A 16,141-nucleotide genomic window follows, 5' to 3' on the forward strand; every position below is an offset into this window, starting at 1 on the left:
AATAAAAACACAGTACTTCAGAAAAATAAGGGAATAGTGGAACAAATACTGATTTTCACAGTGAGAAGACGCCAGCGTCCATAGGAAAACATTGAGAAATGCTTTCCTATGGACTGATTGAATGCGCGCGCGGCTTGTGCTGCGCATGTGCATTCAGCGGATGACTGAAGAGGGAGGATAATTTAACCCTTACTCTGCCTTCAGCCCGTCTGGAGGGGGACCCAAAGACCCTATAGAGCCAGGAAAATGAGTTTGTTTTCCTGGCACTATAGTGGTCTTTTTAAGAGCAATGTATATATTTCAATTGGAAAGTGTGGCAATAGAGTGATAGCACCAACATTGATCTATGTGAAAACACATTACAGCATCAAAACAATTACTTTATGCACTACGATTTGTAAGATCCTTAATTTCCTCAAGATTAAAATCAATTTATCTGCAAAAAAGAAAAGGGACCTGTTCTTTTTCCTGATACACTCAGAGAACCATATGTAGGTAGTGGAAATGCACTCAACCCTTCGTCCTGGAATCCTGGGTGCTGCACTGGATAAGTCCCAGTACCAAAAGGACCAAATATGAAGTTTGAATGTAGAAAATAATCCAGGCACTCCAAATAATAGGCAGTTTTATTGGAACCAAGAACCAGAAAACAACGTTTCGACCCCTTAGGGCCTTTGTCAAGCTTTGTCAAAAAAAAAAAACTGTTGTTTGGATCTCTGGGTGTGAATGTAGAAAATAATACCGGCATTCCAAATAATAGGCAGTTTTATTGGAACCAAGAACCAGAAAACAATGTTTCGACCCCTTAGGGCCTTTGTCAAGATAAAATTTACTGTCAAGCTTGACAAAAGCCCTAAGGGGTCGAAACGTTGTTTTCTAGTTCTTGGTTCCAATAAAACTGCCTATTCTTTGGAGTGCCTGGATTATTTTCTACATACGCACTCAGAGATCCAAACACAACAGTATTTCCCACCCCTCCCCCCCCTCCTCAAAGAGTTGTGACAAATGCATTTCTTAGGGAGATATTCACTGTCCAAGGGAAACAAATAAATAGAACTTTAGAGGGACACTATAGTCACCAAAACAACTTTTGCTTGATGAAGCAATTTTTGGATATAGATCATGCCTCTGAAGTTTCACTGCTTAATTCTCTGCCATTTAGGAGTTAAATCACTTCTGTTTATGCAGCCCTAGCCACATCTCCCCTGGCTGTGACTAACACAGCCCGCATGACAACAAAATGGTTTAATTTTCACTTGGATTTAACCTATTTTAGACATTTTTATTTCCTGCTCTATAAATTGAAATGTAATCACATATAGGAGGCTCTTGCAGGGTCAAGTAAGCTATTAACAGAGCAGGAGATAACACATTCTAAATTAATCAATATTTACCATAAAGGGAGTGTAAACATTAGATGCATCTCTTTACAGGAAGTGTTCGGAAGACTTTGTAAGTCACATGCAGGGTGGTGTGACTAGGGCTGTATAAACAAAGTGATTTAACGCCTAAAGATCGAGAATTGAGACTGCAGGGGCATGATCTATACACCAAAACTGCTTCATTAAGTAAAGCAGTTTTGGTGAATATAGGGGAATATCAAAGACATCTGATTTCAAGGTGTGTGTGAGACAGAACAATTTTGCAAAAATTTACATTAGCCACCTGGAACTATTGTTTTGGGCTGGCTTTTGATGTTGTTAGAGGTGGGGTTAATCTGTTGCATTTCATAGCGACTCCAGGTATCATGACCACTTTAAATCACTGAAGTGTTCGTAGTGCGTGGAGTAACTCTTTAAATAACCATACCGATCCATACCATGCACTAACTTGCTAGGCACAAGGATAGCTGGATGTTTTTGAGCCTTCTGGCACTTTTTTTTTGGGCGGGGGGAGAGTGGGAGGATAACTATTTTGTAATACACTTTTTGTTTTTTCATAATAAAGAAAATTGATGTTTAAGATGTCATTCTAACATAATTTATTCTAATAAGTGTTTAGAGCTACTATCTCAAGATAGAATTGATGTGAAAAGTACATTTTGTGTAGAAATGGTGGCAATCATCTTTGGAAGAAACTTTTAACAAGGTAATGCTAACATGGTAATTTTCAACAGTGTTTGCACTTAAAACCTGACTACCCATTATTACAGGGGTTATTTTAGCTATGACCAAAACTGTCAAAGAGAGCAGGACCGCCATCAGGGGGTGACAACCGTGACGGTTGTCAAGGGCCCAGCGGTCCTGGGGGAAGGCTTGGTTGCAGTGATTTGCGCCAATTTAGGGTGCTTCTTGTTAGATCTGGAAACAGTAGTAGTTGAGAGTCCTTGAATATTAGAGGGGTTTTCCCTCAGGTCGCTGTTAGGACCGCGGCCTTGTCTTGGTGGGATTGAAATCGTACGATTATATCAGCCGTGGCGGTGGGGGGTGCATTAGTCGGCTTGGGCAGACGGAACAGTCCATCTATCTTAAGCAGTTTTGCCTGATTGGATTGCAGTAGTGTTGCTAGCAGGCGCCTCATATAGTGTGGGAGGTCTGGTAGCCCTATATCGTCAGGCACCCCTCTAACCTTCAAATTGAGTCTCCTTCTGTGGTCCTCCATGGCCTCCACCCTCTCTGCTGTGCCGACTTGTTGCTTATGGAGGTCGGTCAGTTTGTGTTCTAGGGTGGTTATACGTTCATCTTGGGAGGTAGTTTTGGTTTCCAAGTGGGTGAGCCTCGTGGTGGCCCCCTCCATGGCCTCTTTGAAGTGAGCTCAGTCGGCCGCCAGGTCTTGTCTAAGCTCCATAAACATTTTCGTCAGCAGGGCTGCTGTGACCGGTTCTCCTGCCTGGGAGGTTTTGGTATTATGCCCTGTGGGCTGGCTGGGCGATGCGCCTGTGTCTGGGTCTGGATAAAAGTCTCCCGATGAGTCGGAGTATTCATCCTCACCCAGCGCCATCTTCTCCCATGCGGCCTTCTGCGAGTTCAGCAGGAGTTCGCCAATGTCGCGGCTGTGCAGCGTTTTGTCTTGTCGTGGCTTTTTTGTTTTCTTGCCCATATTTGTTGCCTCGACTTTTGGTCTAGTTTGGGAAGGGATAGTGGCTGTTTTCCGCCGTTAAGTCGGGTTATTGCTCGTTTTCGCACGGAGCGATGTACGATGCGTCTGTGCTGGTCTGCAGCTGGCTCTGCCTCCCCAAAAGGTGTAACATATATATACTTAAATGTTTCTTTATTATAAAAAAATGCAAAAAAAATGAAAAAGTTTGAGTTTTTTTTACAGTTTTTGCAATAATAATGTGTGCACAATTAGTGCACAGAGGCGGCTCTCTAATTAGGCGGTTTAGGCAGCCGCCTAAGGCCTCGCGCTGTGTGGGGCCTCGCGGCCGCCTAAACCGCCATCGGGCAGACTGACATGTCGGGTCCTTGAGGACCCGACACAGGAGGGGGCCCGGCGGCTTCTCCTGTATGCCGCCGGGTGCGAGGCCCCTCCTGTCAGTCTGCCCGGGAGAGCCAGCCTTTAGTCTGCAGCTCCGCTGGGTGTGAGCTGCAGACTGAAGTGTCTCGCGATTTCTAGCCAATCAGAGCGTTGCCGCGGGTTACCACGGCAACGCTCTGACTGAAGATCGCGAGACCTTCACCATGTGGTCTGCAGCTCTGCATCCGGCAGAGCTGCAGATCGGAGAGCCCACTGGACCACCAGGGAGTCTGCCACTACTGGACCACCAGGGAGTCTGCCACCACTGGACCACCAGGGAAAAAGGTACCTGTCACCCTGCCACCCACCCTGTCACCCCATCTGCCATCCCCGTCACCCCATCTGCCACCCCACCTGTCACCCCACCTGTCCCCCCCTCACCCAGTCACCCTGCCACCCCACATGTCACCCCCTCACCATGTCACCCCATCTGCCACTCCTTCTGCCACCCCCTCACCCAGTCACCCCATCTGTCACCCTGCCACCCCACTTGTCACCCTGCCACCCCACCTGTCACCCCCTCACCCTGTCAACCCCTCTGCCACCCCACCTGCCACCCCCTCACCCAGTCACCCCACCTGCCACCCAGTCACCCCATCTGTCACCCTGCCACCCCACCTGTCACCCCCCTCACTCTGTCAACCCCTCTGCCACCCCACCTGTCACCCCATCTGTCACCCTGCCACCCCACATGTCACCTCCTCACCATGCCACCCCATCTTCCACCCCCTCACCCTGTCACCCCATCTGCCACCCCCTCACCCTGTCACCCCATCTGCCACCCTCCTCACCCAGTCACCCCATTTGTCACCCTGCCACCCCATCTGTCACCCTGTCACCCCATCTGCTACCCCCTCACCTTGTCGCCCTATCTGCCACCCCCTCACCCTATCTGTCACCCAGCCACCCCACCTATCACCCCCCTCACTCAGCCACCCCACCTGTCACTCACCCCACCTGTCACACTGTCACCTCCCTCCCCCTGCCACCCACCTGTCACCCCTCTCTCACCCTACCACGTCACCTGTCACCCCCTAAGCCAGTCACACCACCTGCCACCCCACCTATCACACTGTCACCTCCCTCCCCCTGCCACCCACCTGTCACCCCTCTCTCACCCTGCCACCCCACCTGTCACCCCCTCACTTTGTTGCCACCCCACCTGTCACCCCCTCTTACCATGCCACCCCCTGTCACCTCCTTTCACCATGTCACCCCCTCTTACTCTGTCACCCACCCTGTGACCCCCCCACTGTCACCCCTTACTCTGTCACCCCTCCACCCTACCACCCCACCTGTCACCCCCCTCACCCAGTCACACCCCTCACCCTGCCACCCCACCTGTCACCCCTCTCTCACCCTGCCACCCCACCTGTCACCCAGCAAACCCATCTGTCACCCCACCTGTCACCCCCTCTCACCCTGCCACCTCCCTCTCACCTTGTCACCCCACCTGTCACCCCCTCACCCTTTTACCTCCCTCTCACCCTGCCACCTCACCTGTCACCCCTTTCTCACCCCACCTGTCACCACCTCACACTGTCATCCCACCTCTTACTCTGTCACCCACCCTGTGACCCCCCACACTATGTCAACCCCCTTACTCTGTCACCTCACCCTGCCACTCCCCAAACAATGTCACCCCCTCTCAGCCTGTCACCCCACCTCACATTGTCCGCCCCTACCACTGTCATCCCATCTCACCCTGTCACTCCACCTCACATTGTCAGCCCCTAACACTGTCACCCCCTCTCACCATGTCACCCCTCCTCACATTGTCACCCCCTCTCACATTGTCAGCCCCTAACACTGTCACCCCACCTCACACTGTCAGCCCTTAACACTATGTCAACCCACCTCACACTGTCAGCCCCGTCACACTGTGGTTATGAAATTTTGCATGAGTGTCTGAGTGTGTGTATGTGTTAGTGTGCCAGTATGTCTGTCAGTGTATCTGTATGTCTGTGTGTGTGTTTCAGTATGTCTGTCTGTATGTGTGTTTCAGTATGTCTGTCTGTATGTGTGTTTCAGTATGTCTGTCTGTATGTGTGCCAGAATGTCTGTATGTCTATGTGTGAGTCTCAGTGTCCGTGTGGTTCTGTATGTCTGTGTTTGTCAATATGTCTGTCAGTGTATGTGTGTTTCAGTATGTCCATCTGTCTGTGTGTATATGTGCCAGTATGTCTGTCAGTGTATCTGTATGTCTGTGTGCGTGAGTCCGTCAGTGTCTGTGTGGTTCAGTATGTCGTTGTGTATGTGTGTTTCAGTATAGCTGTCTGTCAGTACGTCTGAATGTGTATCTGTATGTTGTCCATTTGTGTTTGTGTGTGTATCTGTATGTGTCAGTGTTTGTATCTGTATGTCTGCATGTGTGTCAGGTTGTGTATCTGTGTGTCTGTATGTGTGTCGGTGTATCTATATGAAGTCAGTGTGTGTACCTTTGTATCTGCATGTATGCCAGTGTTTGTATCTGTGTGTCTATGTGTGTGTTAGTGTATCTATATGTAGTCTGTGTGTATCTGTATGTTCTTGTGTGTATCTATATGCGGTCAGTGTGTATCTGCGTATGTGTGTCGGTAGTGTATTTGTGCGTATCTATATGTAGTCAGGGGGGCCCAAGTAAATGCTTGCCCAGGGTCCAATCAAAATTAAAGACGGCCCTGTATACACACAAATCAACTGCTATTTTTTTCAATAATGGTGTTAGTGGGGGCCTCATCTATGAGTCTCGCCTAAGGCCTCGCCAAGTCTAGAGCCGCCACTGTTAGTGCAGGTTAAGGAAAGTAATTAAAAATAAATTTATTTAGTTCTGATTTACAGAATATATAATGTGTCTGGGATTTTAAGTTTTTTGTGGTAGTTACAGGTCACAAAGCACAAGGAGTAAAATAAACTTTTAATGTGGGCGATTTTAGAACTTGGTATGTTTGTCTTGTAAGCTTAATAGCCATAAAAGAAAACAAAATTGCCACACAAAAGTATATATTTACCGTATATACTCGAGTATAAGCCGAGTTTTTCAGCACATTTTTTTTGTGCTGAAAAACCCCAACTCGGCTTATACTCGAGTCAATAGTCTGTATTATGGCAATTTGCATTGCCATAATACAGACTGGGGCTGTCAGAGCTGTAACTTACCTTTCCTGCAGTCTCGCGAGACTTACAGTGGGAGCTGACAGAAGAGCTGACCGGACGGCGCGGAGGAGGAGAGAGCTGACAGGAGCTGCAGGACAGGTAAGTTACAGCTCTGACAGCCCCACTCTCCCCCCCACTGAACTGCCAATGCCACTGGACCACCAGGGAGTAAGAGCCCCCCTCCCTGGCCAGCTAGCAAGCAGGGAGGGGGGACGAAAAAAATTATAATAATAATAATAAAAATAATAATATTAAAAAATAAAATAATAATTAATCAATTAATAATATAACAATCAAAATGCCCACCCCCACCAACACATACACAAACACACACTGCATCACACACACTCACACTGCATCACACACACTCACACTGCATCACACACACTCACACTGCACTCATACACACACTGCACTCATACACACACACACACTGCACTCATACACACACTGCACTCATACACACGCACACACTGCATTCATACGCACACACTGTAAATAAATATTCAATTAATATATACACACACACTGCACTCATACGCACACACTGCATTCATTATATACACACACTGTAAATAAATATTCAATGAATATAATTTTTTTAGGATCTAATTTTATTTAGAAATTTACCAGTAGCTCCTGCATTTCCCACCCTAGTCTTATACTCGAGTCAATAAGTTTTCCCAGTTTTTTGGGGTAAAATTAGGGGCCTCGGCTTATATTCGGGTCGGCTTATACTCGAGTATATACGGTATATAAAGTAGACACCACAGGCTATTTACCTAAGGTTGTTTTGACACTTTCTACGTAGCCATTTCACCGCCAACCTCTGCTAAATATTGGAGTAAAATTGTGTTTTTTGGGGGTTTTGGCACACAAACTTATAACAAAGAACTTCTCATGTGTATTTTGTAAAGTTAGTGTGTGCTATTCCTGTACAAAGTTTTATTTTGTATTCAGTTACATCTGCTGAGTAAAATGACACCCCCATTTTATGTCTTTGGCACTATTTTGTGAAGCTACAGTGCCATATAGGAGACCTGTCCTTTTCAGTATTCACAGTCGAATTTTGAGAGACGGATTTAATGAGCCTATGCTTCCATTTGGGGTATTATAGTAGTTTGACTGTTCAAAAAAAACCCACAAAGACCTACCATTTGTAAAAGTAGACACTCCAGGGTATATCATAAGGTGCATATTGTGCCTTAACATGCCCCCATTATTTCACCAATATATGCCAAAGTATGTGGTAAAAAATAATTTTGTGCATTTTTTACATATGGATTGCATTTTTGCTGGGCATTTTGTATATTTCATATGTGCCACTAAGTTCAAACCCCCTAAATTATGCTCAGCTAAGTCTTCTGAGTAAAAGGACACCCCCATTGTATGTCTTTGGCACTATTTCGTGAAGCTACAGTGCCATACAGGAGACCTGCCCTTTTCAGTATTCACAGTAGAGTTTTGAGAGACGGATTTAATGAGCCTATGCTTCCATTTGGGGTATTATAACAGTTTGACTGTTCAAAAAAAAAACCACAAAGGCCTACCATTTGTAAAAGTAGACACTCCAGGGTATCTCATAAGGTGCATATTGTGCCTTAGCATGCCCCCATTTTTTTCACCAATATATGCCAAAGTATGTGGTAAAAAAATATTTTGGGCATTTTTTTTACATACGGATTGCATTTTTGCTGGGCATTTTGTATATTTCATATGTGCCACTAAGTTCAAAACCCCCACATTATGCTCAGCTAAGTCTTATGAGTAAAAAGACACCCCCAATGAATGTATTTGGCACTATTTTGTGAAGCTACAGTGCCATATAGGAGACCAAGCCATATAAGTTTTTACCGAACTTTGAATTTTGACGCTGGGCCTATGTGCAATTTCCAAGCATCTTTGCAGGTTTTAAATTCAAACTACCCCACAAAGGCCTACCATTTCTTAAAGTAGACACCCCAGGGTATTTCAAAAGGCATATTTTGAACCTTAGCGTGGGATAATTTTTCCGCTAGCTTGTACCAAGTGTAGTGGTAATAAGCGTTTTTTCTGCCTTTTTGACACACAAAGTGAGTTTGCACAGTATATTTTGCAAACCTTGTGTGTATTACCACTGTATAATACTTCTTATGTTGCTCAGCTATGTCTGCTGAGTACAAAAATACCCCCGTATGTACCTTTGCCAGGTATATGTGGACATCGGAGGGGCACATTTGGGACACAGCCATTCCATTTTTTTTCAAACTTTGTTTTTACGCTGTGTCCATGTCCCATTTTAGAGTATTTTACCAGGCTATATAATCCAAATACCCCATAAAGCCATACCATTTCTTAAAGAAGACATCCCAGGGTATTTCAAAGGGCATATTTTGAACCTTAGCGTGGGATCATTTTTCCGCTAGCTTGTACCAGGTGTAGCGGTAATAAGCGTTTTTTCTGCCTTTTTGACACACAAAGTGAGTTTGCACAGTATATTTTGCAAACCTTATGTGTACTACCACTGTATAATACTTCATATGTTGCTCAGCTATGCCTGCTGAGTACAAAAATACCCCCGTATGTACCTTTGCTAGGTATATGTGGATGTTGAAGGGGCACATTTGAGACGCAGCCATTCAGTTTTGTTCTAACTTTGAAGTTTTACGCTGTGTCCATGTTCCAATTTGGAGTAGTTTAGATGGTTGGTTATTGAAACTTCCCCACAAACACATATTATTTATTAAAGAATACACCCTGGGGTAATTCAAAAGGCATATTTTGAACCTTGGCATGGGATAAATTTTTCTCTAGTTTGTTCCAGGTGTAGTGGTAATGAGCGTTTTTAAATGTATTTTTTTACTTTTTAAAACTTTTTTTACTTTTTAAAACTATTTTTTAAACTTTTGTTTTGCTTATTAATTTTTTAAAAGTTTCCTAAACTTTCTTAAAACTTTTTCTTACAGATTTAACATTTTTCTAAGCTTTTTTTTTTTTTACCGTTAACCCCTAACTAGCAGTAAGCAGCACTAACAGTAAATTCCCCATTTTCCCATAACTCCCACCCACCCCAGCTAGCAAAATATTTAATTATACAATATTTAACTTAGTTAATTAAATACATTTAACCCCTGAGGGTTAGAAAATAAATAAAAGTTAATCGTCAGGGGTTAAAAAAAAAATAGATCACAGTAGAATACTGTGATCTGTATTTTGATCACTGTAAGCAGTGATCGACTGGCAGGGAAGGGGTTAATTTTTATTTGGACTGGGTAAAGGGGGGTGTTTTTTATTTTTTACTTAAACGTTATTAAAACTTTTTTAAACTTAATTTTTTAACTTTTTAAAGCTTATTGTAAAACTTTATTTAACGTTAACCCCTAGTTAGCATGACACTAAACCCCCCCAATTCCCCACTAACTTCCACCTTCCCCAGCTAGCTAAATTTATAATTTTAAAATATTTAAATTAATTAATAAAATAAACTTAACCTCTGAGGGTTAAAAAAAAAGAATTAACCCTCAGGGGAAAGTCAGATCATAGTAAAATACAATCCCTGCCAATTGATCACTGTAGTCAGTGATCAATTGGCAGGGAAGGGGTTAATTTTTTATTAAACTGGTTAAAGGGGGGGTGGGATTTTAATTTAACTTTATTTATTTTTTTACAGGGGGCAGGATCAGTGAAGATCCATCTCCCTGCACTTCACAGTGAACCCAGAAGTGCAGGGAGGCGGAAGGTGAGTATACACAGCACATGTGCTTGCTCTGACATGCTGTCAGAGCGGGCACATGTGCTGGGACAGCGTGAGTCGGTGCTCCCGGTCTGCCTCTAATACAGAGGCAGACCGGAGCACCATTAACCCCGCGATCGCCGCGATTGCAGCTATCTGGGGTTAATTTTAACGGGTGACGGACGAGGTCCGTCACTCGTCGTTATGGCAATCCCCTGAGTGACGGACCTCGTCCGTCACTCGTCATTAAGGGGTTAAAGGAATATTTGAAGCACCATAACAGTACGCAGCAGTAGTTATGGTGCTAGTAGTGCCCTTGCAGCTTAAATAGTGATAGAAGGAACTTCCATTAACTCCACTTTTTTAATCCCGCTGGCTGAGATGGTACGGTGAGCACTCTCAACCAATGACCTAAGCCCTGGAATACTGGTTTGGTTCAGTGCAGGAGCTTTTGGGCACAATCTCAAAAAGTTTGACTACTTATCCTGTGAGGGCAGCAGGAAAATTCAGACACTATAACTACGACTGCACCGGTAGTGCTTAGGAAGGTGTATGTGAGATATAATATGGACTGAATCTATAGGAATCTTTTTAAACTTACCGTGTTTCCCCGAAAATAAGACCTACCCCTAAAATAAGCCCTAGCTGAATTTTCGGGGTGGGCTGCAATATAAGCCCTACCCCGAAAATAAGACCTAGGCATTTTACCTTTGCGGCCCAGCGGGACTTCCTTCTTCTATGAGGAGGAGGGGGAGGAGCGTTGCGGGCCGCGGCATCGCGCAGCGTGATAACGACGTGCGCAGCGCCGTCAGTCTGCCTTCACGGATCTTCAGCGGAAGGATCCATTCCGGGCGGTGAGGCACCCAGTGGTCAGACTCTTTGAACTGTGAGTAGATACTGGTATTTTATGTCTGGGACTTAATTAATTAAAGGGGGGGGGGTGAATTAATTAAAGGGGGGGGTGAATTAATTAAAGGGGGGGGGTGAATTAATTAAAGGGGGGTGAATTAATTAAAGGGGGGTGGATTAATTAGAGGGGGGTGGATTAATTAGAGGGGGTGGATTTATTAAAGGAGAGGTGGATTAATTAGAGGGGGGTGGATTAATTAGAGGGGGTGGATTAATTAGAGGGGGTGGATTTATTAAAGGGGGTGGATTTATTAAAGGGGGTGGATTTATTAGAGGGGGTGGATTTATTAAAGGAGGGGTGGATTTATTAAAGGAGGGGTGGATTTATTAAAGGAGGGGTGGATTAATTAAAGGGGGGTGGATTAATTAAAGGGGGGGTTCAATGTACATACCGGTACCGTAAATAAATAAGCTCTACCCTGAAAATAAGCCCTAGTGTGTTTTTTGGGACTAAAATTAATATAAGACCCGGTCTTATTTTCGGAGAAACACGGTAGCAACGGCCCTGGCAATAAAACCCATTCAAAGAACAAACCAACATCAGTATAACAAGGTAAATTTGAAGAACAGACTTTATTGTTGTAATAAAATGAACACTATATAAAATACATATGTCTAGGAAAACAATGGTGGTTCTGGCATGCCAAGTGTGAATTATGCAGGTGGAGGCCAGTGAACCTTGCATGTTGTTAATGTGCGTTTCACTCTGTATTTTATTTGGCAATAATGAAAATAACTAAATCGTGTTTTTATGCTACCACCAATGTGTTTGTTTTTATAACGTGTGTGTCTTTTTATCTGAATAAATATTGTTAAAGTTGTCATTAGGACGTGTGTGAGTGTATGTGAATGTTTGTCTTTGCATAATTGTCTGAATTTGTCTTTGAATAAATGTTTGTGCTTGTGCATGAATATGTATGTCTCTTTCTGTATATGAGTATGTGTTGCTTTCTAAATAAAAGTTGGTTGTCATTGTCTGAATTATTTTTTAAGTAAATGAATATGCAGACTTGTCTTTGTGCATATGTTGCATATGTCCTTTTGTCCGTGGAATAGAAACATAGAAACTTAGAATGTGATGACAGATAAGAGCCATTTGGCCCATTTAGTCTGCCCAATTTTATGAATACTTTCATTAGTCTCTTGTATCGAGAATAGCCTTATACCTATCCCACGCATTCTTAAACTCCCTCACTGTGTTAAACGGTACCACTTCAGTCGGAAGGCTATTCCATGCATCCACTACTACTCTTCTCCTTTATGGTGTTATTTCTTTTATATATGTAAATGTTTTTATCATATTCTCCTGTCTCGTCTTTCGTCCAAGTTATAGTTTCCTCAGAGCTATACATGTTAAGATACTCTGTGCTTTTTGGGTTTTTTTTCTTTTGGTTCAAGGCACTTTTCTTTTGGATTCCTGTTCTGCCTCTTTATGTATTTGATCAATTGTTTTTGGCCCCTCTGGTTTGTGTCGCGGTACCCAATTATTCTTCCTCAGATCCAGCACATCTTGCACCAAAAATCTAATCCTAGAAGAGGTCTTGTTTTTAAGAAAGATATTAATCTTATTGAAAAAATTGTCCATGCCAGGCTGTCCATTTTCAAGGTATTTTCCAACTGATGTCAACAATTGACAGATGCACTCCATGGACTCCTCGGTGTTCTTGTTTAGTAGTTTAATAAGGCACTCTTTAATGGTGGCTTCTGAGATCAACTTTAATTTGAATAGCTCCCCAATAAATTTGATGTTTCCAAGGGATCGCCTGCGTGCTCTTTTACAGGCATCACTTAATTCTTCCTTTACTCGAGCCTTTTCATTAGGTGATATTGCAGCGTCCAGTTCCTTCTGCAGTTCTTCAATTCTTTCACCACCCTTTTCACCTCTCTCAAACTCCACTTGGCAGAGCCTTATTAGCAGCCTGCGGAACGTAATGGACACTTCACGATTTTCTTCAGTTGGGACCTCAAGCATCATTAGCCAGTTGCACATGTTTGCATATATAACTGCAAAATGAGTCTCTGCTACTGCTTTTTCAAATATGAGTTCTGCGACTCCTTTAAGCTGATACTTCGTGTCAACGGAGAGGTCCTTCACCTGATGGATTAAGTGCTCGAATGTCTGAGGAGTGATCTTATTCAGGATACCGCGAACTTTCCGAAACAGTTCTTCAGCCTTGACTCTACTGGGTTCTTCGTTTGCCCTTTTCATGGGAGGTCTCCAAGCTTTTTCACATTTTTGCAGTTTCACATTCTCATTTAGTTCAAGGATTTGTCGACGTTCTTTAACAGGAGCTTGCTGAGACTTCATTTGATGGATTCCAGGTGGCAATCTGCGATTACCCTTAGCAGGGTGGCAGGAATGTCCAGATTGAGGTGTCCAATTCCTGTGAGTCAAACGTGATGGATCTACTGGCCGAAGGTGAGGTCTAATAACCATGCCTTGGTGGATTTTACAGATTTCAGAGAAGTCCTTTGGTTCCTGCGTGATCGATTTGAATTGGAGTAAGAAATTCCTGTCGTAGCATACCCTTTCTACCTTTGCTTTGATATTCAACCTATCTTGGAGTAAAGGTACTGCAAGGTCTTGGCTTTCTGTAATTGGCTTTGAAACCACATCAGCCTTACCAGGTTGTTCTTTTTCTTCTGTTTCTGGCAATCCTTGCTCTTTAGGGTCACAGCTCAGGCTCCTATATGATGCAGGCTGATTATTCTTTATCCCAATTTGCTGCTGCTCTGGGGTGCCCTCTTTCTTAATTAAAAACAACTCCTCATGCTTAACAGTGGGGGAATCCAAAGTCGTCTCAGAGGGATAAATCACAGTGGCAGAGTTTACTGGCAGCTCCTCTAACATTTCATTAGTGTGTGGTTTAGCAGGACAAACTGGGGCATCAAGAAGAATACTCTGTTCCTGAACTGTGGCAGTCTCCAGAGAATCTAGATTAGTAGGCTCAGGATGACAACTTGAAGTGGACTGTGGCAGAGTATGAGGTTCGATTGCACAAACATGGCACTCTAGAGAAATGTTGTCTTCTAAACATGTGACAATCTCTGTAGGCTTTATGGACATAGACTCCAGTGAAGGACCAACTGTGACTGGGTCTTGAGAATATATATTTGTAAGCTCAGATGGACAACTCAAAGTGGAATGTGGCTGATCAAGGTTTACTGTCAACTCATCTGTCAATTCACTTGTATGAGGTTCGATAGTACGAAAAGGGCACTCGAGAGAATTGTTGTCTTCTAAACACATGACAACCTCTGTAGGTTCTAGAGACATAGACTGCAGCAAATGACAATGACCTGTGACTGGGTTCTGTGAATCTAGATTTGTAGGGTTAGATGAACTGAAAGTGGACTGTGGGTGACTAAGGTTCACTGGCATATCCTCTGTCAATCTATTTGTATGAGGTTCGATAGTGCAAACAGGGCATTCTAGAGAATTGTTGTTTTCTACACATGTGAAAATCGCTGTAGGCTCTAGAGACATAGACATAGACTGCAGCAAAGGATAAGAAATATCTTCTAGACTTGTGACAGGTTCAGGCTGTAGAATAGTATTCTGTTTATAATACTCAGCAGAATCTTTTTCATTTTCTGGTCCTTTTTTGACCACTTCCTCTTCTGGGACACTTGCAGCCTTTTCAGTTGCTATGATTTGTCTTGGAAGTAATGTAGGCTTTACTTTAGTAAAACGGAATGGGTCCCTGCAATTAATTAGGAAAAGTTAAAATACAATTGTAACAATTCTATCCTTTCCTCCCTCTCCATCCATCAGCCCATTTTGTCATTTATCTTATTCCTCTTCAGCTATTCTCTCACTTTGGTCCGTCAGCCACCATATCACTTTGTATTTATCAGTTATCGCACAACTTATAGTGACACTATCAGATCATTTATATTTCATATAATACATTCTGGTTACAACAATTTCAGTAATTTATGTTGTACCATAAAAGCTTCTGTTTATTTTAAAAAGTATTCATTATGGAAATTAGGTCATCATTAGTAAGTTACGTTGCCGTAGTACTTCCCAGTGATTTGTGATGTTGGTTCAGAAAGAGCAGTGACATGTTTCTCTATCTGTGGCTCTTCTCTCATTGGTTTTCTGTGTACACAGACAGCCAGTGAGAGAACCAGGGTATTGGCTTACTGAGGACACTGCAGTTTTATTTGTATATGTGTATATATATAAGGTCAATCATTCTGTGTTTCATAATACACTTACCTAGGTGGCTGACCATATGTCATTAGTTTGTTGTTTTTTGTTGGAGTCACCCGAATATAGCATGGTACTTCGGGAATCTTCTCCTCTTTTCCATATCTGACATTAATGTTATGTCTAAAGCTTTTGAAGAAAAACACACACAAAAAACAAAGGTCAGGCTAATTATTCCAGCACCCAGCATTGAGGTTAAATCTCCCTTTGTTAAAACAAACATTACCAATAGATAAAAAATCACCAGACCTTACCCACCTGTCTCTCCCCCCCCCCCCCCCCCCCACTTTGATTAATGTGATCATACAGTATTTACCTTTCATCAAGCTCTGCAAATTTAGATGTAACAGAAGGGGGAAGGCAAAGTCTTTTTGTGCCTTGTTGGCAATTGTGTAGAATTTCTTCCACAAACCCACCATTCTGTTTCCATGGCTCCCCTTTCTTCTCCTGATCCAGATTACATGATATCAGGGACAATATCTGGGGCTCAGCTTTAAGAGGTAGCCTATTTAGGAAAGAGAAAGTGATTAGTGAAGTTTCATATTTCACACATTGGATGGTATATTTTTGGAATAACCGAGTGTGTTTAGGAGATGATAAAAGAAGCCATTATATATTATGCATTATTATTATTTGGGTTGTATTGTAATGGTTAAATAATTCAATATGATTTGTAAAACCTATGAAATGTCTGGACTAATTTCATCCTGCAT

This window comes from Pelobates fuscus, chromosome 13 (assembly GCF_036172605.1).
Source record: "Pelobates fuscus isolate aPelFus1 chromosome 13, aPelFus1.pri, whole genome shotgun sequence".
In the NCBI taxonomy this organism is placed as follows: Eukaryota; Metazoa; Chordata; class Amphibia; order Anura; family Pelobatidae; genus Pelobates; species Pelobates fuscus.